At 33.4% G+C, this 26853-nt stretch overlaps 1 protein-coding gene and 1 long non-coding RNA gene across 8 annotated transcripts in view; one reads left to right on the top strand and one right to left on the bottom strand.

Moving 5' to 3' along the window:
• LOC112208034 (protein eyes shut homolog) overlaps positions 1–26853 on the bottom strand; it is a 327262-nt gene that overhangs the window by 242992 nt on the left and 57417 nt on the right. The window lies entirely within an intron of this gene.
• LOC129144269 (uncharacterized) overlaps positions 1–26853 on the top strand; it is a 39178-nt gene that overhangs the window by 6063 nt on the left and 6262 nt on the right. For 2 of the 3 annotated variants that reach the window (XR_008548542.1, XR_008548543.1), the window contains exon 1: positions 15076–15164. The exons of the other annotated variant lie outside the window; for it this stretch is intronic. This is a non-coding gene — a long non-coding RNA (uncharacterized LOC129144269). Of the gene's footprint in view, positions 1–15075; positions 15165–26853 lie in introns of those variants that run through there. 3 annotated transcript variants of the gene reach the window in all.

Raw genomic sequence — 26853 nt, 5'->3', positions numbered from 1 at the left:
AACCTGACAAAAACAGGCAATGGGGAAAGGATTCCCTATTTAATAAATGGTGTTGCGAAAACTGGCTAGCCATATGCAGAAAACTGAAACTGGACCCCTTCCTTACACCTTATACAAAAATTAACTCAAGATGGATTAAAGCTTTTAACATAAGACCTAAAACCATAAAAACCCTAGAAGAAAACCTAGGCAATACCATTCAGGACATAGGCATGGGCAAAGACTTCACGACTTTTTAAACACCAAAAGCAATGGCAACAAAAGCCAAAATTGACAAATGGGATCTAATTAAACTAAAGAGCTTCTGCACAGCAAAAGAAACGATCATCACAGTGAACAGGCAACCTACAGAATGGGAGAAATTTTTCTCAATCTATCCATCTGACAAAGGGATAATATCCAGAATCTACAAGGAACTTAAACAAATTTAAAAGAAACAAACAACCCCATTAAAAAGTGGGTGAAGGATATGAACAGACACTTCTCAAAAGAAGACATTTATGTGGCCAACAAACATATGAAAAAAAGCTCACCATCACTGGTCATTAGATAAATGCAAATCAAAACCACAATGAGATACCATCTTATGCCAGTTAGAATGGCGATCATTAAAAAGTCAGGAAACAACAGATGCTGGAGAGGATATGGAGGAATAGGAATGCTTTTACACTGTTGGTGGGAGTATAAATTAGTGCAACCATTGTGGAAGACAGTGTGGCAATTCCTCAAGGATCTAGAACCAGAAATACCATTTGACTCAGCAATCCCATTACTGGGTATATAATTATATATCATGCTACTATATATAATTATATATCATGCTACTATAAAGACATATACACATGTATGTTTATTGTGGCACTGTTCACAATAGCAAAGACTTGGAACCAACCCAAATGCCTATCAGCGATAGGCTGGATAAAGAAAATGTGGCACATATACAACATGGAACACTATGCAGCCATAAAAAAGGACTAGTTCATGTCCTTTGTAGGGACATGGATGAAGCTGGAAACCATCATTCTCAGCAAACTAACACAGGAACAGAAAACCAAACACCACATGTTCTCACTCATAAGTGGGAGTTGAACAATGAGAACATATGGACACAGGGAGGGGAACATCACACACCAGGGCCTGTTGTGGGGTGGGGGGCTAGGGGAGTGATAGCATTCAGAGAAATACCTAATGTAGATGATGGGTTGATGGGTACAGCAAACCACCATGGCACGTGTATACCTATGTAACAAACCTGTACATTCTGCACATGTATCCCAGAACTGAAAGTATTAAAAAAAAAAAAAAAAAAAGAATTGAGCAAACATATTCAGGCATGGGCAGTAAGGGCAAAATGTTGGAATTTGACTTTCCTTGGGGACATGTATAGGTGTTTACAGTAAGGGTCAAAATGGTGGAGTTTGACCTTCCACCAGATGCACTAGACTGGTAAGGGAAAAGTTCCCCAAGAGAGCATGCCTGTAACTTCAACCACCAAGTGGCGCACTCAGCTCCTCCAGTATACTGGCAAGTCACTGAGCATGCGGTGATTAGCCAACAGCTCACACAAGGGGAAGGTTGAGGGGACAAAACCTGGAAAAAAAAAAGAACAGGAAATAACAATTCTTTAAGAGCCTTGAACCAACAATCAGGTAGGGCACTCGATCTGTTGAGTTGCCCACTTGGTTTCTTCCAAGTGTGTTTTTCTTTGCATCAGTAAACTCTCATTTCTGCCTTAAATCTACTTTTGTGTGTTGGCTGAATTCTTTCTCTGAACAAGACAAGAATTGAAGACTGCAGAGTCTACCCAGACTTGCCACCAGTAACAAAAGTTAAAAAACAAAAACAAACAAACAAAAACCTCTATATTTAATCATGGTGTCATCAGCCTAGCTCTATGACCTGAAAAAGCTAACTTAACATGTTAGAGCCTAAATTTCATCATCTAAAAAGTAAGAAAATTATACACAATTAATTCAGAGTTTCCTTCTTCTCTAGGTTTATATGATTTAGTAGTTTAAAAAATCATATCCAAAGAGTTAGCTCAGAAATTAACAGAAAGTACAAAATTACAATATGACTGCATTTTTAAAAATCAAAGAAAATTTGTTTACCACAGAAACATAGGTTAAATTACTTAGCACATCATCATGATTTTAATGTGTCCCCCCAGATGTCATGTGTTGGAAACTTACTCCCCAGTTCAAGTGTTGGTAGGTGGGGCCAAATAAAGGTGCTTAGATCATGAGGGCTCTGCCCTCATGAATGGATTAATGCTGTTATTGTGGGAATGGATTGTTATAAAATCTAGCTCAGACCCTTCTTGCTCTTGCCCTCTCTTGTCCTTCCACCTTCTGCCATGAGAAAACATTGCAAGAAGGCTGTCACGAGATCCAGGCACTTCAACCTGGGAATGCCCACTCTTCAGAACTGTCAGAAATATATATGTGTATGAATAATATATATATATATATACACACACATATATATAATATATACATATAAATTAAATATAAGTTACCTGTTCTAACAGATACATTTTCTAAAATGGTGACCCAAATGAAATGAAAAAGTATTTATATTTGTATAGTAATAAAAGAGAAGTAAAAATTTTAAATTATAAATTGATGTTTATTAAATATATATTAGTCAACATTCTATCTAAACTCTATAGTCTAAAAAGAGTAGGTAATAAAAATGATGCAGCTTTTTAAATAAGGCCAGATGATCACTGAATGTCTTCTAATATTCCACTGAAGGATTGCTTCAAAAATTCAAGTCCAGTAAGGATTATTCAGGTTTCTAGGAAATGTATCATTATTTTATATTTCATATTTGCTATTAATGAAAGCCTTACACTTGGTGAAGTTAGATGTTAACCTCTAGTTTTCAGACCAATTAAAATAAATTTTGGTAGTAAAAAAGATAACCCCTAGCGGATTTATAGTTATGCAGGGTTTTAACCAGTTTCTTTTCTAAGCTAGTTATATTATTCAAATACTGTCTTTGAATATTGCTCCCTTAAGTGGGCCTTTCTGGACCCTTAATTGAACTCATAATTGCCTAATTAGCTTGCTAATGTTGTGGCTCAGAAAACAATAGCTCAGAAAACAATACCCCAAAATATGGCATTTTGACATGCTGAACTGAAGATGAAGCTCAAGTTCTCTGACTTTTCCCCACCTCTCCATGTATCTCCCACAGATGTTGAAGTTTCCGTTTTCCCACCTAGAACAATAATTATTTTTTCTTCCCCCTCCCTATTACCTCATTATCTATTGCAGAAAAGAAGATCAAGAGTAACAACACCTGAGCAAACCCTTTTACAATTATGATGACTGTCTCTGAGGATTATTTAAATCCCCAACTGAACTATTTACAAGTTAATCTCTGTTCCTGATCCATAACCATTCATTCCTCCCTAGAAACCATTTATTGTCCTTCAACAGAATTCCTCTTCTCCCCTCTCCCATAATCTGTTTTACCAGAATCTGAGCTCCCACTTCCTTTTTTTCCTTTTTTGTAACCTCCAGATGGTATATAAGCTTCCTCATAACTCGTTGGAAAGTTGGGTCTTCATTTTAAAGGCTTCTGTGTATATACACTAAATACATTTGCATGCCATTTTTCTTATCAGTCTATCTGCCTCATGTCAGGGATTTTTCAATGACTCTTTAAGGGACCAAGAGCCCATGGCCCCCTCACTAGCTATTTAAACAATTAAATAAACTTTTTAACACATGTTTATGTTTTACATAAGTGAAAATTATACTTCAAATTAAAAACAGAAAATAATAGCAAAAGAGTTGAGCATGACTTTTCAATGACAAAATTAGACTAGGAAATTTCTATGTGGTCATGTCCTCCAAGCTGCTTTTGTTTCTAAAGTGGCTCACTTATTTGATTTTCTCAGGAGAAGCAGTTGAGAAATAGTGCTGTGTATGTCAGGCTGTCTTTTCTAATTGACAAAAGTTACTCATGACTTATCTCAAGAATACAAAATTGAAGAATTAGAGACAAATGTACGTATAAAAAACACTGATGAAACCACATTTGCAAAAATGATCACAGTGAGAATATTATGACAGTGAAACTGATCTGACCTGAGTCCATCTTGCCTCTAACTTCCAAACTGTCCTTGTTCATCCCTGGGCATAGGCCAAACTAACTTTGTGAGGAACTTAGTTTACAGTTTAACTTTGAGACAAAGATGATAACTGTCAGGCCTCTGAGCCCAAGCTAAACCATCATATCCCCAGTGACCTGCATGTATACATCCAGATGGCCTGAAGTAACTAAAGAATGACAAAAGAAGTGAAAATGAATTGTTCCTGTCTTAACTGATGACATTACCTTGTGAAATTCCTTTTCCTGGCTCATCCCGGCTCAAAAGCCCCCCCACTGAGCACCTTGTGACCCCCGCCCCTGCCCGCTGAGAACTACCCCCTTTGACTGTAATTTTCCTTTACCTACCCAAATGCTATAAAACGGCCCCACCCTTATTTCCCTTCGCTGACTCTTTTTCGGACGCAGCCCGCCTGCACCCAGATGAAATAAACTGCCTTGCTGCTCACACAAAGCCTGTTTGGTGATCTCTTCACACGGACACGAGTGAAAGTAACAGTTTTTTGAAAACAAATTTTCTTCTTGCCTGGGGACCAGACTGCCACTGCAGGACTAACAAATTAGCTACATGATTACAAATTATGGCTTAGGAGTCATGCAGCTGGTGGCCACAAGATTCTGAACCTCCTCAATTGTTTCCAGGGTTAACACCACTCTCCTAAAACCTAAGATTGGTGCTCAAGATATTCTTCAGACTCTGCACTCAGTGGATCAGTTGCCCCCGCCCAAATCAATAAACTGGCTCATCTGGTTTTGTGGTCTCAACCCAGGATCTGACTCAACACAAAGGACAGCTTTGATTCCCTCTGATTTTATCTCCAACCCGACCAATCAGCAATGTTCACTCCCTGGCCCCCTACCTGCCAAATTATCCTCAAAAAGATCCAGTCTCTGAATTGGGGGTGAGACTAATTTGAGTAATAATAAAACTCAGGTCTTCTTTTCAGACTGCTCTGTGTGAATTAAGCTCTTTCTCTATTTTAATTCTTTTACCTTGATAAATCAGCTCAATCTAGGCAGCAGGCAAAATGAACCTGTTGAGTGGTTACACTGATGTGGAAGGACAAGGGAGTTGGAATGAGGGAAAGAGGAGTCAGCCATGAAAGAAAGATTCAAATATTCTAAGTATGGACTCTTATTCCAACCTCAATGCCTGGCAAGTTTTCAGCTCTAGGTGTGTGGGGATAGGTGGAAAAAAAAAAAAAAAAAGTTATTTTCCTCTAGGGAAAAAGTAAAAGGTATTCAAGGGGATAGGTTTCCTCCTCCAATTCTGCCAGTATACTTGAGATTACTGAACAATTTCTCTACCAACTAAATGAAGCTTGCAAAGAAAGAAGAGCCTAGACCTTTCTTAAGAATGGTAATGAATTAGCATCGTAAATAGCCTATGCAGAAAACATGCTAAATTATGCTTAGCAAATAGGTTCTCTATACTCTTCAATGATTTACTAGGACCTTTTTTGGGAACTCATCAGCAAGTCATTTTGAAGTTATCATGCTGTGATTAACTGCTGTGCCATTTTTCCCCTCAAAATTCATGAAAAATGCAGAGTTACTATCTACTTCACCCACTGTATGAGTTTCACAACTGATTTTTATCATGATCTCTCATGCTGGGTTTATAGATTGCTTGAACTGGGGGTGAGAACTCCTGCTGATACTGTCACAGAGCAGTCTAGTTAGGTTCCACCAAGTGAATCTGTTAAAACTGTCAACAAAAAATAGCCAATAACTTTTAAGATAAACAGAGATGGACTCTTTCCTACAATGTATCTAGAAATGGAAGCTGAATAAAGTCTCAATAAAAAGAAAGGTTTTGTTTATTTTCATTCCTTTCCTTTTGCATTATTGTTTGGACTGCTTCTGGAAACTTCAGCCTTAGAAATAAATAGAAGTGAATACCTTTTAAAATGAATGTCTTCAGTAGATTAAAAGTAACTGGAGATTTTTTTCAATGTATTTTTTACTTGTTCCTTTGTTTATATTCTAAAAGAAATGTACTTGGAGGCCATATGTTTTAGAAACTCCATTACACATGTACATTTGTTTCTCATTACTCACATCAGTTATGTTCTGTAAGGTTGCCATAAATACTGAATAATTGCTTTGGTGGGGCGGGAGAATATATATTACACATATTATACTTTAGAAAAACAATAGTTTTCATTCTATCCTTCTAGGTTTTCAGCTGGGGCATTTGTAAAAAAAGACAGATTAACAAGAGAAAAACAAACGTGTATATCTCATACATACATGGGAGAAAAGACAGGGCAATCAACTCTCAAAGGGGTAGCTCAGCATTTAAACTTAAATACCATCTTCAGCTAAAAAAAATATATATATATATATAAAAAGAAGGATATCTGAGAGGTAAGTTATGGCAAGGTGACCATGAAAACCAAGGTGAACAAGAATAAAAGTTGATAGGCAGATTTATGTCAGTGCCTTCTCCATAGATAAAATTACCTTGTGATTTAGAGTCATATACTCTTTCTGGTACAAAGAAGGATAGACTTTTACAAATAGAAATTTCCTTTATAAATGTACTTTTCCCTTATAAAAGTGTAATTTCTACTCTGGTTTTAGAGTTTCTATTATATCTGCTGTTTCTCAAAATAATCTTATAGGCCAAAAAAAGTGTATTTTTTATTTTGGGATGACATAATCTGGTCTCCTATAGCCATAGTCCCGGGTAACGTATTCTGATCCACTATAATATAAATTCCATGTACTAGGATCAGTTGCATTTCTAAACAACAATAGTTTGATAATGAAATTTTTCAAATGCTTTTGATAAAAATGTATAATGCCCAAGTCCAGTCTATATAGAAAGCTTTTATAAAAAACATTTTTTAAAAAACCTTCGAAAAACAGTAAAGAAGATCCAAATCAATGAAAATATATGTTTATGGATATAGGGTTTAATACATTCAAGATGTCAATTATGCCTAAATTTATCAATAGATTTTAAGAAATCTCAATCAAATTTTCAGCAGATCATTTGTAAAACTTGAAAAGATGTAATGAGATGCATATGGAAAGGCAAAAGCCCAAAGTTACAAACATTAAATAATTTTTTTTTAAGGAACATTACCTAAAATGAGAAAGGAAAATCTTCTCTGGCGAATATCAAAACATGAAAAGCTATGCTTGTAAGATACCATAATTTTCTCCATTAATTCCTTTTAAATCAACTCATGAAACAGAATATGGCATTTAATTATTGAATAAATATGACAGTGTAGACAAGCTGGAGAATTATAGACTCTTCAATAAATCATGCTGGAATAACTGTATATCCTTACAGAGATATAAAATTATATAGCAGTCTTTCATATTCAAAAATCAATTTCTTGTAAATTAAATACATACATGTGAAACATAATGTTAAAAACTTTTAAAATATATGTCTTGGTTCTAGATAGAGAAACAGTTCTTTAAAAAGGCACAGAAGCCAAAAATAATAATAAACAATGTTGTTAAGTCTCAGAAAACACAAATCATAAGTAAAGAAAATTAAATGATAAGCCACAAATTAGAAGAAATTTTTGTCATACATGAAAAATCGATGTGGGGAAGGATAAATTATATTTCTTTCTACTAGTTTTATCATATGCAGGGGAAATGAAATTAAAATATACAGTCATGTGCCACATAACAGTATTTCAGTCAATAATGAACCGTATATAAGATGGTGATCAGAGCAACAGGCTATACTGTGTAGTCTAGGTATGTAGTAGTCAGTACCATCTCGGGCTGTGTAAGTATACTCTTGGATGTTCATACAATAGCAAAATTGTCCAACAATGCATTTCTCAGAATGTGTACCTTTTGCTAAGCAAAACATTAATATATTTATATATGTACTCCCCCATTAGTTTTATGTTTTATACAGGAACATCTATTTTAAAAATTGCAAAAAAACCATGATTAAGCATTTTAAAAATCTATTTGCATGCTTTCCATTAAATAAAACTACATTTTTCTCCAGGCAGCTTATACCTGCTTTTTGATAGATGTTATCAAGACAATTGATGATTTACTTCAATGGGCTGAGGAGATAATTCCATGGAAGCTCTTAAAGATCTAATGTGTGTGCTTCTGAAACATCTATAATTTAGCCTTTATGGTTATGTTAATATAGGCAATGAGAATCAGGAAATTCACCTTGGGAGTGATGTCACAAAGATTGCGGAGTGGGCATAGCAGCTCTCATCTCCCCCTCAGAAAAACTATAGACAGCTATTCAAAATCAAAAATAGGCCAGAGAGGGCTCAAGAGCTCATTAATGAATCTGCCACAACATGTTGAAGCAAAAATGGAAAACATGTATATAGAAAGGATCACTGATGAGATCAGAATACCCAAGATGTCAGTACAAGCAAAGAAGAAATGTAAAAGCTACTGATATCAGCTACATGGTCGGAACCACTGTGGTCTCCACAAGTCTGCTCTGCAAAGGAGACCAGGATCTTTTGCCACTGAAGGAATCAATAGCTATCCTGGCTGAGGAACCCAGAGAGGGAGACGCCACTGTTTACTCTTCTCCCATACAAGAATTGGCTGCTGTTCAGTCACCTCAGGAAAGAAGCTTCTTCAGGAAAAGAACTGCCATAGATACATGCATACGTTCACGCAGGTATTCTGTGCAAAACCTGACCCTGAAGCCCAGCCTCCCTGTAAGTGCCCATGTTTCAGCTCCAGGCTCTGTGGCTGTACTGGTACAGCCTACCTTTCAGATACTGGAACCACAGCTATAAGATGTTAGTTTGCACACATAGGCTCCAGGGCCAAATTCTTGCAGTATATGCCCATGCTTTGAACATCAGCCCAGCTGTGATGAATACCTGTTTCTGAAGCTGCTCTAAACCTGCACACACCTGCATTCCCATTCTCATCTTCTCAACTATTTCATGAATATACTGTTTCATGATCACCTTGCATACTGTTACTAATGTGGCAGTGTAAGCCTCTATGACCCAGGCACTAGCTCAGCTGCCTAGAGAGTTAAGCAGTATCCTAGTCCTGGGGCTGCTCTAACACTGTGCATGCCTATTCTGTCATTCTTGGCACTCTGGCTAGTTCACAATCATCCATGCCTCACAGACAGTAACCAACATGGCAGTGGGAGTCCCTGTGCCCTAGGCATTAGTGCTATTACTGCCCCAGTTCCCAAAACTGTAGTTTCTCCACACATTCTCATTCTTTAGTCCTCAGCTTTGTGACTGTTCCATGTGTGCCACCCAGACATCGGTGCCACTGGCACCTCTAGTGGGACCCTAAACCATTCCGAGTGCCAAGAGCAACCCACTAGGTACAACAAATATCTAGGTACAGGAAAGTCAAAGGTCTCCAATCAAATTCGGTCCAAACAAGACTACACAAAGACACGATATAATCAAACTGTCCAAAATCAAAGACAAAGAGATGGTCCTGCAAGTAGCAAGAGAAAAAAAGCATAACACATAAGAACATATGTACACTGAGAGTGAAAGAATGGAAAAGATATTCTATGCAAGTGGATACCAAAAGAGAACAGGAGTAGCTAGCTATGCGTGTATCAGGTAAAATAAACTTTAAGTAAAAAACTCTAAAACAAGACAAAGAAGGGCAATATATAATGATAAATGTATTAATTAATCAAGATGTAATGATTGTAAACATATATAACCAACATTGGAGAAGCTAAGTAATAGTAATATGTCTGAAGAGAGAAATAGACTGTAATACAACAGTAGTAGGAGTCTTCAATACTCCACTTTCAAAAATGGGCAGATCATCCAGACAGAAAATCAGTAAGGAAACATCGGACTTGAACTATATGCTTTAGACCAAATGGCCTAACAGACATATACAGAACATTCTAACCCACAGCTACAGAAAACAAATTTCTCTCAAGTGCACATGGAACATTCTCCAGCATAGATTATACTTTAGTCCACAAAAGAAGTCTTAACAAATTTAAGAAGATTGAAATCATATTAAATATATTTTTTGACCATAGTGTTATGAAACTAAAAATACATGGTAAGAGAAATTTCAAAAAAGAATAGAAGTATTTGAAAATTAAACAGCATGGTCCTAAGCAACAAACAGGTCAAGAATAAATTATGGCTGGACATGGTGGCTCACGCCTATAATCCTAGCACTTTGAAGGCCAAGACGCATGGATCACTTGAGGTCAGGAGTTCGAGACCAGCCTGGTCAACATAGTGGAACCTCATCTCTACTAAAAATACAAAATTTTTTTGTATTGCAAGTGTGTATTGCACACTTGTAACCCCAGCTACTCCGAAGGCTGAAGCAGGTGAATCACTTGAATCTGGGAGGTGGAAGGTGCAGTGAGCTGAGATCATGCCACTGCACTCCAGCCTGGGTGACAGAGTGGGACTTCCTCTCAAAATAAATAAATAAATAAATAAATAAATATTAATTAATTAATTAAAAGAAAAAAGTTTAAAAATATCTTCAGAGAAACAGAAATGGAAACACAACATATTCAAAATTAAAACATTTAGCAAAAGTATTTCTAAGAAGGAAGTTTAGTAATAAATGTCTACCAAGAAAAAGGAAAAGATCCCAAATAAACAACTTAATGTGACAGACATATCAAGGAACTAGAAAAAGAACAATATAAACCCAAAGTTTGTAGCATGAATGATATAATAAAGACTACGGTAGAAATAAATAATATAGACATGTGAAAAGCAACAGAAAAGAAATCAACCAAATTAAAATTTGTGTTCTTTTAAACTAAACAAAATTGACTAACTTTTAGGTAGACCAACAGGGAAAAAAAAGAAAGACTCAAATACATGAAACCAGAAATTAAAGAGGAGATATTACAATTGATAACACAGAAATATAAAGGATCTTGAGACCACTTTAAACAATTATACACCAATAAATTGGATAACCTAGATAAAATGGATAAATTCCTAGACACATACAAAATACCAAGACTATTTTGTGAAGAAAAAGAAAGTTTGATCAAAACAATAACAAGTAAAGAGATTAAATCAGTAATGAGTATTCTTCCATCAAAGAAAAGTCCAAGACTTGATGGTTTCAGTGCTGAATTCTAGCAAACAATTAACACCAATTCTTCTCAGACTCCTCCAAAAATTAAAGAGGATATAATACTTTCAAATGGATTTTATGAAGTCAGCATTACCCAAATACCAAATTCAGACAGCACACTACAACAAAAGAAAATTACAGGTCAATAATCTTAATGAACATAGGTGCAAATTCCTCCACAAAATAATAGCAAAAAGATTTCAACAGCACACTAAAAGGATCACTTACTATGATCAAGTGGAGGATTTATCCTTGGATGCAAGGATAATTTAATATATGCAAACCAGTAAATGTGATTCACTACATTAACAAAATGAGGGACAAAAGCGATATGATTATCTCAATGCATGCATCAAATAAGTTTGAAAAAAATCAACATTCTTCTATTATAAAAACTCTCAATAAATTAAATATGGAAAGAATGTACCTCAACACACAAACGCCATGTATGAAAAGCCCATAGCTAACATTATACTAAATGGTAAAAAGTTGGAAGATTTTCCTGTAAGATGAGGAATAAGACAAGTATGCCCACTCTCCCCATTTTATTCAAAAATAGAGCTGGATGTCCTAGCCAGAGAAATTAGTCAAGAGAAAGAAATAAAATGCATCCTCTTTAGAAAACAAGAAGTGAAATCATTTTGGTTTTCAGATTACATAATCTTATATATAGAAAACCCTAAAAACTCCATCCAAAAACTGTTAGAACTAATAAATTCAGTAAAGTTTCAGGATACAAAATCAACATATAAAATTGATTAGTGTTTCTATACACTAACAACAAACTATTTTTAAAAAGTCAAAAAACAAGATTATTCACCACAGCTATAAAACAAATACTTAGGAATAAATTTAAACAAAGAAATGAAAGACTTTGTATACTGAAAACTCTAAACACTGATGAAAGATATTAAAGAAAAAACATAAATAAATAAAACATATCTCCTCTTCATGGGTTAGAATAATTAATATTGTTAAGATGTCCATACGACCCAAAGCAATCTATGAATTTTATGCAATTCAGAATTTCAATGACATTTTTCACAAAAATAGACAAAATAATTTTAAAATTTAAATGAAAACACACACAAGAAAACCTAATAGCCAAAGCAATCTTGAGTAAAAAGAACAAAGCCAGATATATCACACTACCTGATTTCTAAATCTATTACAAAGCTATAGTAATCAAAACAGCATGGTACTGGCAAAACAAGCAAACAAACAAAAACCTGTAGTCCAATGGAACAGAATAGAAACTCCAAAAATAAAATCCATACATTTATGGTAAATTTATTTTTGACAAAATTTCCAAGAACACAGAATGAGGAAATGACAGTCTTTAAAAAATGGCACTGAGAAAACTGGATATCCCTATGCAAAAGGATGAAGTTAGACTCTCATCTCCATCTAAAATCAACTCAAAATAAATCAAAGCCTTTAACATAAGACATGAAACTATACAACTACTAGGAAAAAACATAGAGGAAAAGCTCCATGACATTAGTCAGGGTAATAATGTTTTTGGATATAACCCCAAAGACACAGACAACAAATCAAAAATAGACAAAGTTGATTACATTAAACTAAAAAGTTTCTGCACTGCAAAGGAAACAAACAACACAGTGAAGAGGCAGTCTACCAAATTGTAGAATATATTAGTAAACCATACACCTGATAAGGACTTTATATCCAAACTATATAAAGAACTTAACTCAATAATATTAATAATAATAAAAGCCTGTTTTTTTTAAAAAAAAAAAACAGACAAAATACCTGAATAAATATTTCTCAAAAGGAGACATACAAATGGCTAGTTGGTATGTGAAAAAAATGCTCAAATTACTAATCATCAGAGAAATGTAAATCAATCCACAATGAGATCTCACCTCATGCCTGTTAGAATAGTTATTATAATAAGAGGAAAGATAACTGCTGGAGAGGATGTTGAGAAAAGGGAACAACTGTACACTTGTTGGAATATAAATTAGTAAAGACCTTATGAAAAACAGTGTGGAGGTTTCTCAAAAAATTGAAAATAGGAGCACTAAATGATCCAGCAATCTCACCAATAGGGATATATCCAAAGAATATGAAATCAGTATGTCAAAGAGATATGTCTACACTACACTTTTTGCAGCACTATGCACAATAGCCAAGGTATGGATTAAACAGGAGTGTAGATCTACAGATGAACAGATAATGAAAATATATATTATATATATATATATATACACACAATAGAATACTACTTAGCCTTTAAAAAGAAGGAAGTCCTATCATTTGTGACAACATAGATGAACCTAGAGTACATTATGTTAAATGAAATAAGCCAGGCACAGAAAGACAAATACTGCATGATCCTACTTACATGTGAAAACTAAAAAAGTCAAATTCGTAGAAAACTAAAAAAGTCAAATTCATAGAAACAGAGTAAAATTGTTGTTGCAAGAGGCTTTGGGGTGGAATTCTTGGGAGGATGTTGGTCAAAGGACACAAAATTTCAGTTAGAGAAACAAATATAATAGATCTATTATACATCATGGTGACCACAGTAAATAACAATATATTGTATACTTAAAAATTGCAAAGCAATAGATTTTGAAGTGTTCTCAGTATTAAAAAAATGATAAGTGTGTGAGGTAATGCATAGGTAAAATAGCTTGGTTCAGTTATTTCACAATTTATACACATACCAATACATGTTGTATACCACGAATATATACATAATTTTTACTTAACTAAAAATTAAATTTACAAAAACAGAAAAGAAATTGGACTCATCTTTCACACATTTAATTTAATCTTGCAAGAAAATAACCTCATAATAAATTGAGGACTATAACTAATTTATTAATCCTTTTATAAAATGTTCTTGCATATTGACTGAGGCATTAAAGAAGCACAAAGATTACAACATACCCCATTCTCTTATGGTCACACAGTATTTAATTAGATAATTAAAACTTTGTTTATGTATGCTTCTAGTTTAAATTATTTTCCAAAGCCGTGTAAGAATAAATCCAGCACACAAAAGAAAACACATTTCGTCCAGTTACTTTTGCTCTGACTGGATTAAGTTTTCTTCAAATATGGCAGTGACCTAATGGCCAACTCAACTTTGACTAATGAGAAACTTTTGACGATTATTCGTTTGCCTGTATACATGTGTTTTTTTGTTCCTTTCTTAGGGAACTTAAGCATACTTGAAAATAGCAAGTACTTAAAAAACATAAGCCAGTTACAAGAATCAAGAAGATACAACATATATTAGATTTAGAAACTTGAAATATGAGGCAGCTTTATAGACATTGAAATACAAGGATTTCCAAAGTATAATTTTAGTGAAGAAAAGGGGGAATATAAACAGTATGCTGATATTTGTACAGAAAATACATATATTTACAATATATTTCTGGGAATATATATCAGAGACGGCAAAGGTCTTTGTGTATTAGCCAGCTCGGCTTCCAAAAGAAAATATCATAGACTGGGTGGTTTAAACAACAGAAATATATTTTCTCACAGTTCTGGAAGCTGAAACTTTGAGATCAGGGTGCCAGCACGGTGAGGTTCTGGTGAGGCCTCTCTTTCTTCCTTGCAGATGACCACCTTCTCCATGAGTCCTCACGCGGCCTTACCTATGTATGTGCTATGGAGGCAGAGAGACAGAAATCTGTCTCTTTCTTTTTATAAGGTCACCCGTTCTATCGAGTTAGAAACCCACAGTTATAATCTCACATAACGTTAATTACCTCCTAAAAGCCCTATCTCCAAATATAGTCACACTAAGGGTAAATGTTGCAACATATGAATTTTGAGAGGGCAAAATTCAGTCTGTAGAATCTTGTCTCCAGGGAGATAATTTGCATTGTCGGGAGACAAAAAAGAGAAGGAGACGTTTCTCACTCTACTCTTTTGTAATTTCCATCTTTTAAATGTGAATGTGAAATTTACTCAGAAAGGTAAGTTACATAAAATTTAAATAATAGGGTTATTGTATCTACATGGTCATGTAAATATTAAGTATCTCCATTACCATGGCATTTTACTAAATAATATATCAGAATATAATTAATTCAATAATTTTGTTTTACAGACCTAAGACACATGCATCAGTACTTTGTTAGGTTTTGAAAAATGTCACAGAAAAATATCTGTATCCTCAGGAAGGAACAGCCCATTAAAATATTATTCAAAATCAACAAGTATATTCCAAGATTAATTCAGCAAAAGTGGAGTGTATTTAGTAAAATTGCAAATGTTCTATTTGGAGAAAAGATTGCTTTGAAATAAAAGTTAATTCAACTCAGAGAGAAAACAACTATAAATATTAAGGATACGATCAATAAAGTTACTAAAAATATGGCTGTGCTTATTCAAGATTTAGAATCCAAACAGAACTCATTGGGTCTAGTAACTACTAGCCTGAAATTAGGAAGATTTGTAGACAACAAATTACAAAAGTAATTAAGAGACTAAGAAGATTTAGGATAATAAATGTAAGAAATTCTCTTTTAATTGAAAACCTAATTTTGTAGAATGCTTAAAATATAACTAATCAGTCATAGAAAAAATAGCATTTGTAAGTACTCTACACATTGCATTCTTTGAAGCAATTATTAATGATTAATACTTTACTCTGTGCTGTTATTTGAATGTCATAGATCTGTACAAAAATTAAAATGAAATGAGACAGAGTCCATTCAAAATGGCATAATGCATAATTGGATACAATTTTAACCTTGATTCCATTGTTCTATATAAAGCTACTATTTCAATTTAATATAGCCAATGTTCTAACCAGAAATTTATAATGTTAAATACTTCATCCTAAAACTTCAAGTGTCATGTCTCCCCCAGACAGAGATATTAAAGGCCATTTTTTATCTCAAGGTAAGCCTGAAATATAGATAATATATTAATATTCCAGTATTTCAAATTGTAAGCATTAAAATGTCATCTAATGAATTTTGTGGTTAAATATAATTTGACATATTTTAATCTATTCAGTTGCAATGAGTAATTTTGGCACTTTGTTTCAACTTTTAAAAAAGTGAATTTCTCATAATGGATCTCTTAAGGAATTATCTATTAACATAATTAGAAATTAATACATGTTATTAATGGCTTAATCAAAGAAACTGTAAATTGATGTGGGACTTCTTTGCAACTTTGCTGTGGGTCTAATCAGTAATATTTCATGTACTCGTTGTCTTCACCCACCCCATCCTTTATTAAATATAGAGGGGAAAAAAGTGGCTCATGTAGACTAGGACTGGTTCAAGAATTTTACGAATATATGATTTATAAAGTGATATGGAGGAAAGACATGAAAACAAAACTGACTTATTGTACAGCAAACGTTTTAAAAGCCACTTAACAAAAATTAATGCTATATTTGTTCTATTTCTATACAATCGGAAACCATTAATAAATATATATCTTTCATCTATAATGGCCAGAATTATTCTTAGTAGGCCTCAGGAATGGTCAAAGTAAAATTTTTGCCAGGGAAACACAATAATTGCCAATGTTCAATACTTGGTGTGCCAGTCAATGAGGGAAACAAAAATGTTGCTTTACAACAATCCCTTCTAATGTTTAATGTTACTGTTAATTGCTTTATGTAAACTCTATGATCTTAGTTCCTTAGTGATGCTCTTATTAACCAAAATTATTGTAATACTTAAATAAGTACCTATATTCACCTAACCAAAAATGTGTATATACATCATGCTTTTATTAGTCCCATTAGTAAATAATGAAAATCATTTATAAAAATGACAAATAAATGTCTGTAAAAATAAAAAAATTAGTAGCAAGATAAATCCATTATATCTCTATTATGTATACATCCAATCCTATTGGTGATTTTTTTCAAAATGATTTTAAAATCTAAAAGCTTGGCTGGGCATGGTGGCTCACACCTGTCATCCCAGCACTTTGGGAGGCTGAGGCCAGCAGATCATGAGGTGAGGAGTTTGAGACCAGCCTGGATAGCATGGTGAAAACCTGTTTCTACTAAAAAAAAAAAATATAGATAGATAGATAGATAGATAGATAGATAGATAGATAGATAGATAGATTAGCCAAGTATGGTGGTGCACACCTGTAATCCCAGCTACTCGGGAGGCTGAGGCAGGAGAATCGCTTGAACCCGGGAGGCGGAGGTTGCAATGAACTGAGATGGCACCACTGCACTCCAGCCTGGTTGACAGAGTGAGACTCCATCTCAACAAATAAATAAATAAATAAAAGCTTTCTGAGAACATTTGATCTTTTACCAGTGTTTTGTTGGAAAAGCAGGCGTGAAGTTATTTCATTTATAGGGAATACTTTATATTACTTCATGAATTTCTGGAGTTATGTATTAAGACATCACCCACAGTCAGGACCAGGAAACTTAATAAATAGAAATTCAGTTTTAAGATTGTCTAACGAATTTATAAATTTCCCCTTAGTCCTGTTTATAGAAGCTTAGGTAGATTAGTTTTCAAAGAACAAAGGCTAGCTCTCATGTCAACTGTATTCATTTCTGCATGTCATTCTGAACCAAAGAAATGGATGAAACTCATCTGTACTTTTGACTGAGGGAATTACATGATATTTTGCTATCATTGGAAAACAGAATAAAATGATCTTTCTTTACTTTCAACAAACCCATACACTCCCCCATCACTATCCACACACCATCATGATTCTACAGAAATAAATAAATTCATTTAGCCTATCCCAACAGAGGGATTTCACAAATTTAGAATACCATAACCAAGTAGTTTGGAATACTCCTGTACAAACAAGACAGATTTCATGTGTAATAAGTGACAAAGAAATACACCTAAGAAATGTTATAATTATCACTATTTTATGGACTTTTTTTGTTTTGTTTTTTGAAAGATGTAACCATACTAAAATGTTTATGCCTAGTATCTTACTTGCAAACTCTAGGAATGACTTTATAACAATAGTAGCTAACACTCATGTTACTAATATACTGATAGTAGTATACTACTACTTCATTTCATCACAGTAATGGCAAGCGGATTGTAATATTGATCGCTATAATGCAAAGTTATTTTTAAATTTAATTTAAGTTACATAAGTGACAAAAAAAGAAATTTGAATTCCATGTCTATAACTCAAAGTTACTGTTCTAATTGTTAGATAATACTGCTGTAAAATCTTTTTAATTCCCTTCTGCTATGGAATAAAATCTAGGTTATAATACTCCAGATTTTAAATGGGGGCTCAAGTATACTTATTTTAATATTGTTTTCTCTTAAACTAATTTGCCGTAAGAAGAATTTTATAAAGAATATTAAATATAAAAATGCAGAGGATAGTTTAATGGTATATTTATGTCACATTTTCAGTAAGGCAATTACTACGCTTTTCCTTAAGTATGAATTACTTTATATAAGTGGTAGAAGTTTTCTTGTAGTGCTTTATACACCTTAAGGATGCCAAAAGTAAAACAAAATGGCAAGTCCAAGCCGGTATTCCACTACAAATAATATTTTAATTCTATGACTCTCATTTCATTTGGATAGCTTTGAACTCCATCTGGTCACTGACAGGAGGAAAAAAAAGTTTGAGTTCCCATTTTCATTAATATCTTCACTTTTTAAAGTGGAAAATGGAAAGCTTCAACTGCTAACAAATCAGCAACTAATACATTCATAAATGAACCTGCTCCTATAATGGTCTAAAGTGGCTCTCTGTTTAAGAAAGCAATTGATGCAATTGGACCTTCCTATTATTTTCTTTAAATAATCAAGTTATTTGTTTTTAAAATACAAGTGCATTTATATTCACAGTTTACATGAGTGGACAATATTATATTTGGTTTTATGTTTTACACAAAATAGGGATATTGACAGAAAGTTAATATGTTCATATTAACATATTACCTAACATACCTTATGAACATATTACTTAAAATAAAAAAAAAATTTTCAGACTACAGAAAGTTAAAGCAGAAACTTTTATTGACTGGATGAATTCTAAGGGTGAATAGGAAATATATTTCAGCCAGCTATGACAAATAGAGAAAAACACAACTGAAAAAGAACCCCAGCCATCTCTCTTTGATACTATGTCTCTAGTTAGCTACATGAATTTAATAACTCATGGAGTATTTTTGCATCATAGTCTTATTACCTGGAAAATAGGTAGGTTGTATTAGATCAACAGTTCTTTGCTGGATGATTTTGCATCCCCACGGGACATTTGGCAACGGTTGAAGACATTGTTTATATCACAACAGTGGGAAGGGGGTTAGGGCTGGCAATACTGGCATCTACTAGGTAAAATGGAACAGGAGAACTCCACACAACAGAAAATTATCCAATCCAAAAGAGTAATGTCAACATTAGGAGACCCTAGAACAGGCGGTATTTATGGTTTCTATATCTGGGATTTCAGGATGAGTTTTTTAGAGTTAATTGGGGAACATGAGGTAGAGTGAGGGGCTGAGATGCCTTTTTACCAATTAGGTTTTTTTCAAACAAAAATTTGAAGAATTAGTAACTTTTAGTTCAAACTGTATTATCCAGAATGTTCTATAAAATACCTTCAAACGAATCATTTTTCTTTGAAAATACTATGTTAAGGCTAATCTTTCACTTTTCAATGTGGAGGTCCCCATCCAAAGTTTATGGCATTTATTTATCCAGTCTTACAATAATATCTTACATTGCTATATAATTATAATATGAATATTATGGATGATATACCTATCTTTATAATCCATTTAAATCACTTCTAAAGCATGAATAATATATAAGTCTTTTACACATGATTGTATACACGCAAATACAATTTACTTATAAACATATTAAGAAGTTAGCACTATAGGAATATTATATATATTATATATATAACATTTTTCATCTCTCTGTCCCCAAACTTTGTGATTTTATAATTTCAATAAAAGTACAATTTTGTTCAAACTGTATTTGTATCTTATGTTTCTGTTCATGCTTCTGCAGGATATTTTACAAGATAAAAGTGTGGTCCATTGCTATTTGCTTTACTAAAGTTCTAAATTTTAAATAGTACTAAGACCACCAGGAAAATACTTTCTAATTTATTAGAAAATATTTACAATAAAGCATTAATTTGATAATTCAAGAATGCCAATATAAATACATGAAATGGAACACAGTAAAAAATAAATGTATGAACAGTCACATAAGCCATTTCATGTCATCATTTTCTGTATTTACCAAAGTTATAGCTCTTTTGAATGATTATTGCTAATGTATTCATCTCTGACAAAGAACAATTATTTATTTAAATGAATGAACAAAAGAAATAAACAGACTGGCTCATTTTCATGGGTGACTGACTGAAGGAATTTAAGACTTGCTTCAATAATCCTCAATTCATGAATCTAGATGGTATAAACACATATTGATAATTTTAAAACTAACATAATCAAAAATGTACATTAAAATATTTTTAAAATAAACTGAATTATTATTCACATAAAGAATTTGAAGTGATATAAAAATGTTAAATAAATAATACAATTCAGTATATTATTTCAATAAGTTTTTAGTGTACTCTTTGAAGCAGAAATATTATAACATTCTTTGTCATAATGAGAAGACAATTTTAAACATCTTTTCCAAATATTAAGGTTGTCTGGCATATGAGACTACATTTATGTGACTGTATGTTGTATTTCAATGATGAAGGAGTTTTACCTAGAAAAGATTAATAGAAGATTTTAATAAAAGTAAACTATATGAGAGTCTTACAGTTATTGTTGTAAGAGCTAAAATAAAAGCTTCACTTATAGAAAAAAATACTAAAATGTTTAGTAACTACTCAATATGAATTTGCCTGTTACTAAAATATTTTATTATTAGGTTGTTGCAAAAGTAATTGTGGCTTTTACCATTACTTTTAAAGGCAAAAAGAGCAATTACTTGTGCACCTAGCTATTCATAGAAGGAGGAAAATCAATATTTTATTTAACATTCCATGTTATGTGGCCACTCAATTATTTGGTGGTTTCAGGCTCCATTTTGGGGAATTCTAGAGTTTCTTTATGGTTTCAGGAATGTCTGCATTAGGAGAGGTTGGGAGAGAGGGTATTTTGTTGGATGTAATTTCTTCATTTTACTTTAATCAAAGTAGTTTCTCTTGTAACTATACACATAGAGAATTTCAGAAGAGGCTTTTAACTGAACAGAGGGATTTATAGAACAACAACAACAAAGGTAGATAATTTCAAATTAATATGGTAATATGCACTGCTGTTACACTGATCTCTTGGTCAAGTAATTTAAAACAAGAATTAAAAACTAAAATTGAAGTTTAGGTAATTAAATTCTATGAATAATTTTATAACCAAAAGGGGCAACTATTGAGATGCTGGAGATTAAGGGTATCCTATCTTAAGGAATGTAGCCATTGTGGAATTAGGACAGCACTTTTAAATGTAGAACATACCTGCATTTGTTTCTTGTCAAGTTCACCATTAGAGACAAAACTGATTGTCAGAACTGTGGAACATTTGAGTAGCAACATACTTTTTATACTTAAAATTAGGTTGAAACAACTGAAGAATGAAACGCATAAAGAAGTGTGTTCATTCCCACCACAGAATAAGAATTGCACTTAAAAAGTTAAGGAAATATAATTTTGATAGGAAAATATTTGTTATTAGAGGGAATAAAGAAATTTTGTAAAGTAAAAAATAAACCCATTGACATATTGAGTAGTAGTGTGTACATTCCCTGTCCAATTCTATTACAAGCAAGTCTAAATCTAGAGCCACTAAAATTTCTATGATAGACAGTTTATCTTTAACTAGACGTATTTTTTTCTTTTCAACTAAAATGCCTTAGTAATTTCAGTACGATTTTTTTTCTTAGATGTCAAACATCTTTTAAAATTCAAGTTATGGATCACTTAACTCTAAATACATGCTTTTATTTTATTTCCAAAGCTTAGAAGACAAAGATTATTAAAATCTGAGTGTTCAAATATAAAATATCTTGAAGTATATGCATTAAATGTTCCATATTTTAGGCTACCATTGAGAAGATGTTTCTCTAAGCAACATTTGATAACACTAATCATGAAACTAAACAGCCAGCTGTTTAGATTATAGTACAATCCTTGCTGCCATGTATAACACTATTATCATCATTGGTTTTACAATCCTTTGGCTCAACTTACTACTTGCTGGAGATAGCCGAAGAGAACTAACAAAGTTTTTAATGTGATGGTGTTAAAAGGTGATATGGTTCAGTTGTGTCCCCACCCAAATCTCATCTTAAATTGTAGTTCCCATAATCCCCAGGTATCGTGAGAGGGACCCCATGGGAGGTAATTGAATCATGGGGGCCATGTCCCCAATTCTATTCTCATGATAGTGAGAAAGTTCTCATGAGATCTGATGGTTTTTATAAGGGGCTTCCCCCTTCCCTTAACTCTCTCCTTCCTGCTGCCATGTGAAGAAAGAGGTGATTGCTTCCCCTTCTTCCATGACTGCAAATTTCCTGAGGCCTCTTCAGCCCTGCAGATCTGTCAGTCAATTAAACTGCTTCCCTTTATAAATACTCAGTCTCAGGTATGTCTTCATTGGCAGTGTGAGAATGGACTTACACGAAAGGCCAACATAAATCCCTTTCTATTGGGACAACAGTATTTGGAGTTAAGAGTTAAAAAGAAAACATAAAAAGATGAACTGTAAACCTTCATTCAAAAATAAAACAGCATATTATATTACACTTTCATATGCAATAATATTTTTAGAAGTTCACTGTAAGTATAAATTTGTGTGAGATATAACCAACTTATTATAGTTGTAGTTTCATAAATTAAAAGATGTGGATGAAGTTCCAAGATTTGAAATTACTGAGCTTTTATTATCAAAATTAAAGATGGCAGAGTAATAATAATTATCTTAAGTTTGAACAATAAATCATTCAGAGGGTGGTGCCCAGCTGGTTGTTTACTTTTCCCCTTAGAGAAGATTGAGGAAATAGTGTTAAGATTTACTATTAGAAAGATGTTTAGAAGAATAATTTTGTGACAGTGATTAAATTCTAAAATCCTTGATCCAAAAGGGAATTGAGAGTATGAAATTAGATAATGAAATTTCCTGCTGTGTATCACATACCATCACTGAATAAATTCTCTTGCCACATATTTTTGTATTGTGTTTCTTTTCCTCTGTGTCATAAACCTCTATCCACCTCATTTAACATTTTTACTGATTTTTTTCTCCCACAAATCATATTCTTATTGTGCCAAATACTATTAATATAAAATCTAACAGGCTAACATAAAGAAAGAGATGTCACTTTATCCTTAGAGGTATCTCCAGATGTGGGCCTGTCATGTGGCGGGGGGAGTATCTGCTGAGCCTCTTAAGACTGTGGAGATGGCAGAAGCAGTTTTATGCCTCTGAGGTCTCAGCAAATTGGCATCAGTCACACTTGCCTGTCTGTTTCCTTCCCTGATCTCTTTTAAGCTATTTCTAAACCTTCCCCCTGTCCATATCGTGCCTCTGTATTCGAAATATAATATTATTAGACACAGAATTTTACTTAAAAATACATGCTCACAGGAAAATAATGAGACTTTCTCAAAGAAAGATCATTCCTATATTTTTGGCAAAGGGATGGGCTCCTCTGGGAAGCCTTTCAGAGAGCTACATTGACACATTTGTATAAAAATAAATGAAACAGTATTCATCATAACTATGTGTCTCTTGCAGGACTCTATAACCCCTAAACTAACATTCTGCAGATGGCATGCCAATATATATATTCAAGAGGGATCATATATAATTTGGATAGTTTTGATATATTAATAGGATATATACATCAGGCTTTCTTTTTAAAAAGTGAAATAAACGTATATGATCTTAGAGGCAAATCAATGACTTTTATATTTTTGAAACCCCTAAATTAACTTTTTAAACCAAATGAGGCTATTATATAATAGTCATCATTCTTTAAAAGTTTCTACTTCCATTTCTTCCCCTCCTGATAAGTTTATTTTCTCCTGTATCACACCACTCAAATTTCTAGTAACCTCTTAACTTCCAAAAGGAATAATGGTGTGTTCCTCATGCCCTGTGACTTCCTACCAGGATTTGCTTACAGTCACTATCCCTGAATGGAAACTATTTTTCTCTGATCCCAAGATCCTAAGCAGAGCATTGTGTGCATGTTGTACTCTACTTCCAACCAACCCTTTAAAGCACCAGGCACTCTGCATGTTGCATTCTGGCCAGAGTGCACTGCTTTGAATTCCTCTCATTTGACTCCTTGACGATCCTTACTCAGTGCTCTTCTTCAGCCTGTTTCGTCAGTCTGCAATTATCTTTTTTTTCTTTACCTCCAGTTGAAATTTTACTTCTATTTCAATATCTATTTTAAATACTTTCTCCTTTTAATGATTACCCTCACACCCACTTAAGTACATACACTTGTACACACAGTCACTACCTCTCTAGATAGAAATGGTTGATTCTTGTCTTGAATTCTGCTTGTACTCTTATGTAGCAAATTTTTTCAAACAGCCAATATATAAACTTCAATTGGACTTATCGCTGTATTGAAGGCCCAGATTATTATTTTTTTTAGAAATTGGCTACATTCTAGAATGCCTAGAAAACCAAACTAGATTGTATACTTAAAAAATTAAATTAAATCTTAAAAGTACATATTAATATTTCTAATAATTCAACTGAGAAAAAACACTTTCTCTGAATGTAGCATTTTACCATTTTCCTGACATTTCTATTTTCTAATGTATTAGAAATAAATGTTAAAGGTTTTGGGGGGTGATAATGGCCTACGTTTTAACTTCGGCTTAATGTTTATTAATCTGTTACTTCTGAAATCAATTATTTCTATAATTGTTAAATATGTCTTTATAATGTCTACAATTGTTAAATATATCTTTATAATTTAAAAAGTCATATGCTGAAAGCAAAACCATTGGCAAAATGAACACGTTGGACATTTTTAAAGCATATAAGAAAGAAAGAAAGGATTACAGCACAATACTAGAGACCTTAGTGCTTAATAAAATTCTTTGTGTTTTCCCACAATTCCACTTTAATATTAAGTGTAATTGTAAAATGATTCTGAAGATGTAGCAAGATGAGTGTCAATTATAGGCAAAAGCAAGGAAGGGGTAGCATGGAACCTTCTAGTTCTTTCTTCCACTACCACAGTAACCAATGAAGCAATGTGCAACAGATGGTAGAGCCTCCATCAACCTGAAGCAGAATATCCTGCTGCCTACAATACACATAAACATATCAACACAAAACTTTTTCTTTTTAAATTTTTAACTGACACGTAATATTTATACATATTTATGGGATACAGTGTGATGTTTCAATACATGTATAAAATATGTAATGATTAGGGTAACTAGCATATCTATAACCTCAAATATTTATCATTTCTTTGAGGTGAGAACATTCCAAATTCTCTTTTCTACCTATTTAAAAATATACAATATATTATTGTTAACTATAGTCACTTGACTGTACAACAGAACACTAAATATTATTCTTGCTATCTCACTGTAACTTTGTACCCACTGGACAACTTCTTATTCCCCCACTCCCAAATCCCTCTAGGCCTCTGCTAGCAACTATTCTACTCTTTACTTCTAGAAGATCAACTTTTGAAGATTCCGTTTATGAGATCACGTGGCATTTGTCTTTCTATGCCTGGCTTGTTTCACTTAACATATTGTCCTCCAGGCAATTTCGTGTTGCCTCAAAAAACAGAATTTTAATTTTTTTTTTATGGCTGAATAATATTACATTGGGTAAATATACCACATTTTTTTAATCCATTCTTCAGTTGATGGACACTTAGATTCCATAACTTGGCTATTGTGAATAGTGCTACAATAAACATAAGAGTTCAGATATTTCTTCATCATATTTATTTCATTTCCTGTGAATATATACCCAGTGCTGGGATTGCTATATCATACTAAAGTTCAATTTTTAATTATTTGAGGGATCTCCATACTTTTTTGCAAAATGGCTGCACTAATTTACATTCCCACCAACAGTGTGTGAAGGTTCCCCTTTCTCGCCACATGGCCTCTCCAACATTTGTTATTTTTTGTCTTTTGATAATAGCCATTGAAGGTGAGGTGAGATGGTATTTTACAGTGGTTTGTTTGTTTGCTTGTTTTGAGACAGGGTCTCACTCTGTCACCCAGGCTGGAATACAGTGGTGCCATCACAGCTTATTGCAGCCCTGACTCCATCTCAATCAATCCTCCCCCCTCAGCCTCCCAAGTAGCTACTTACTATATACTTAATCTCTGTGTGTGTGTGTGTGTGTGTGTGTGTGTATATATGTGTGCCTGTGTGTGTTTCTCATAATGCCTTTCCATAATGTAACGAACATATTGAGAAGGTCCTTGGAATTGCAGTAAACACAATACATTTAAAAGAAAACAACCCATTTCATAGTTCTAGATATTATCTTTTCTCTTTCTCTTTCTAGTTCTTGGTTTATTTTCTTGCCTTTTTAGACTAAATCTCTGACTCACTTTTTGAAGCTCCAAATAATGCAAAAATTTCTTCTGAATTTACTAATTTAACCTCTTTTGTTATATTCACCCACACATTATATGCATGTCACC

The sequence above is a fragment of the Pan troglodytes genome, chromosome 5 (genome assembly GCF_028858775.2).
Source record: "Pan troglodytes isolate AG18354 chromosome 5, NHGRI_mPanTro3-v2.0_pri, whole genome shotgun sequence".
NCBI classification, from domain to species: Eukaryota; Metazoa; Chordata; class Mammalia; order Primates; family Hominidae; genus Pan; species Pan troglodytes.
Note: the sequence above shows the minus strand (reverse complement) of the source record. Positions and strands in the feature narration are given on the sequence as shown.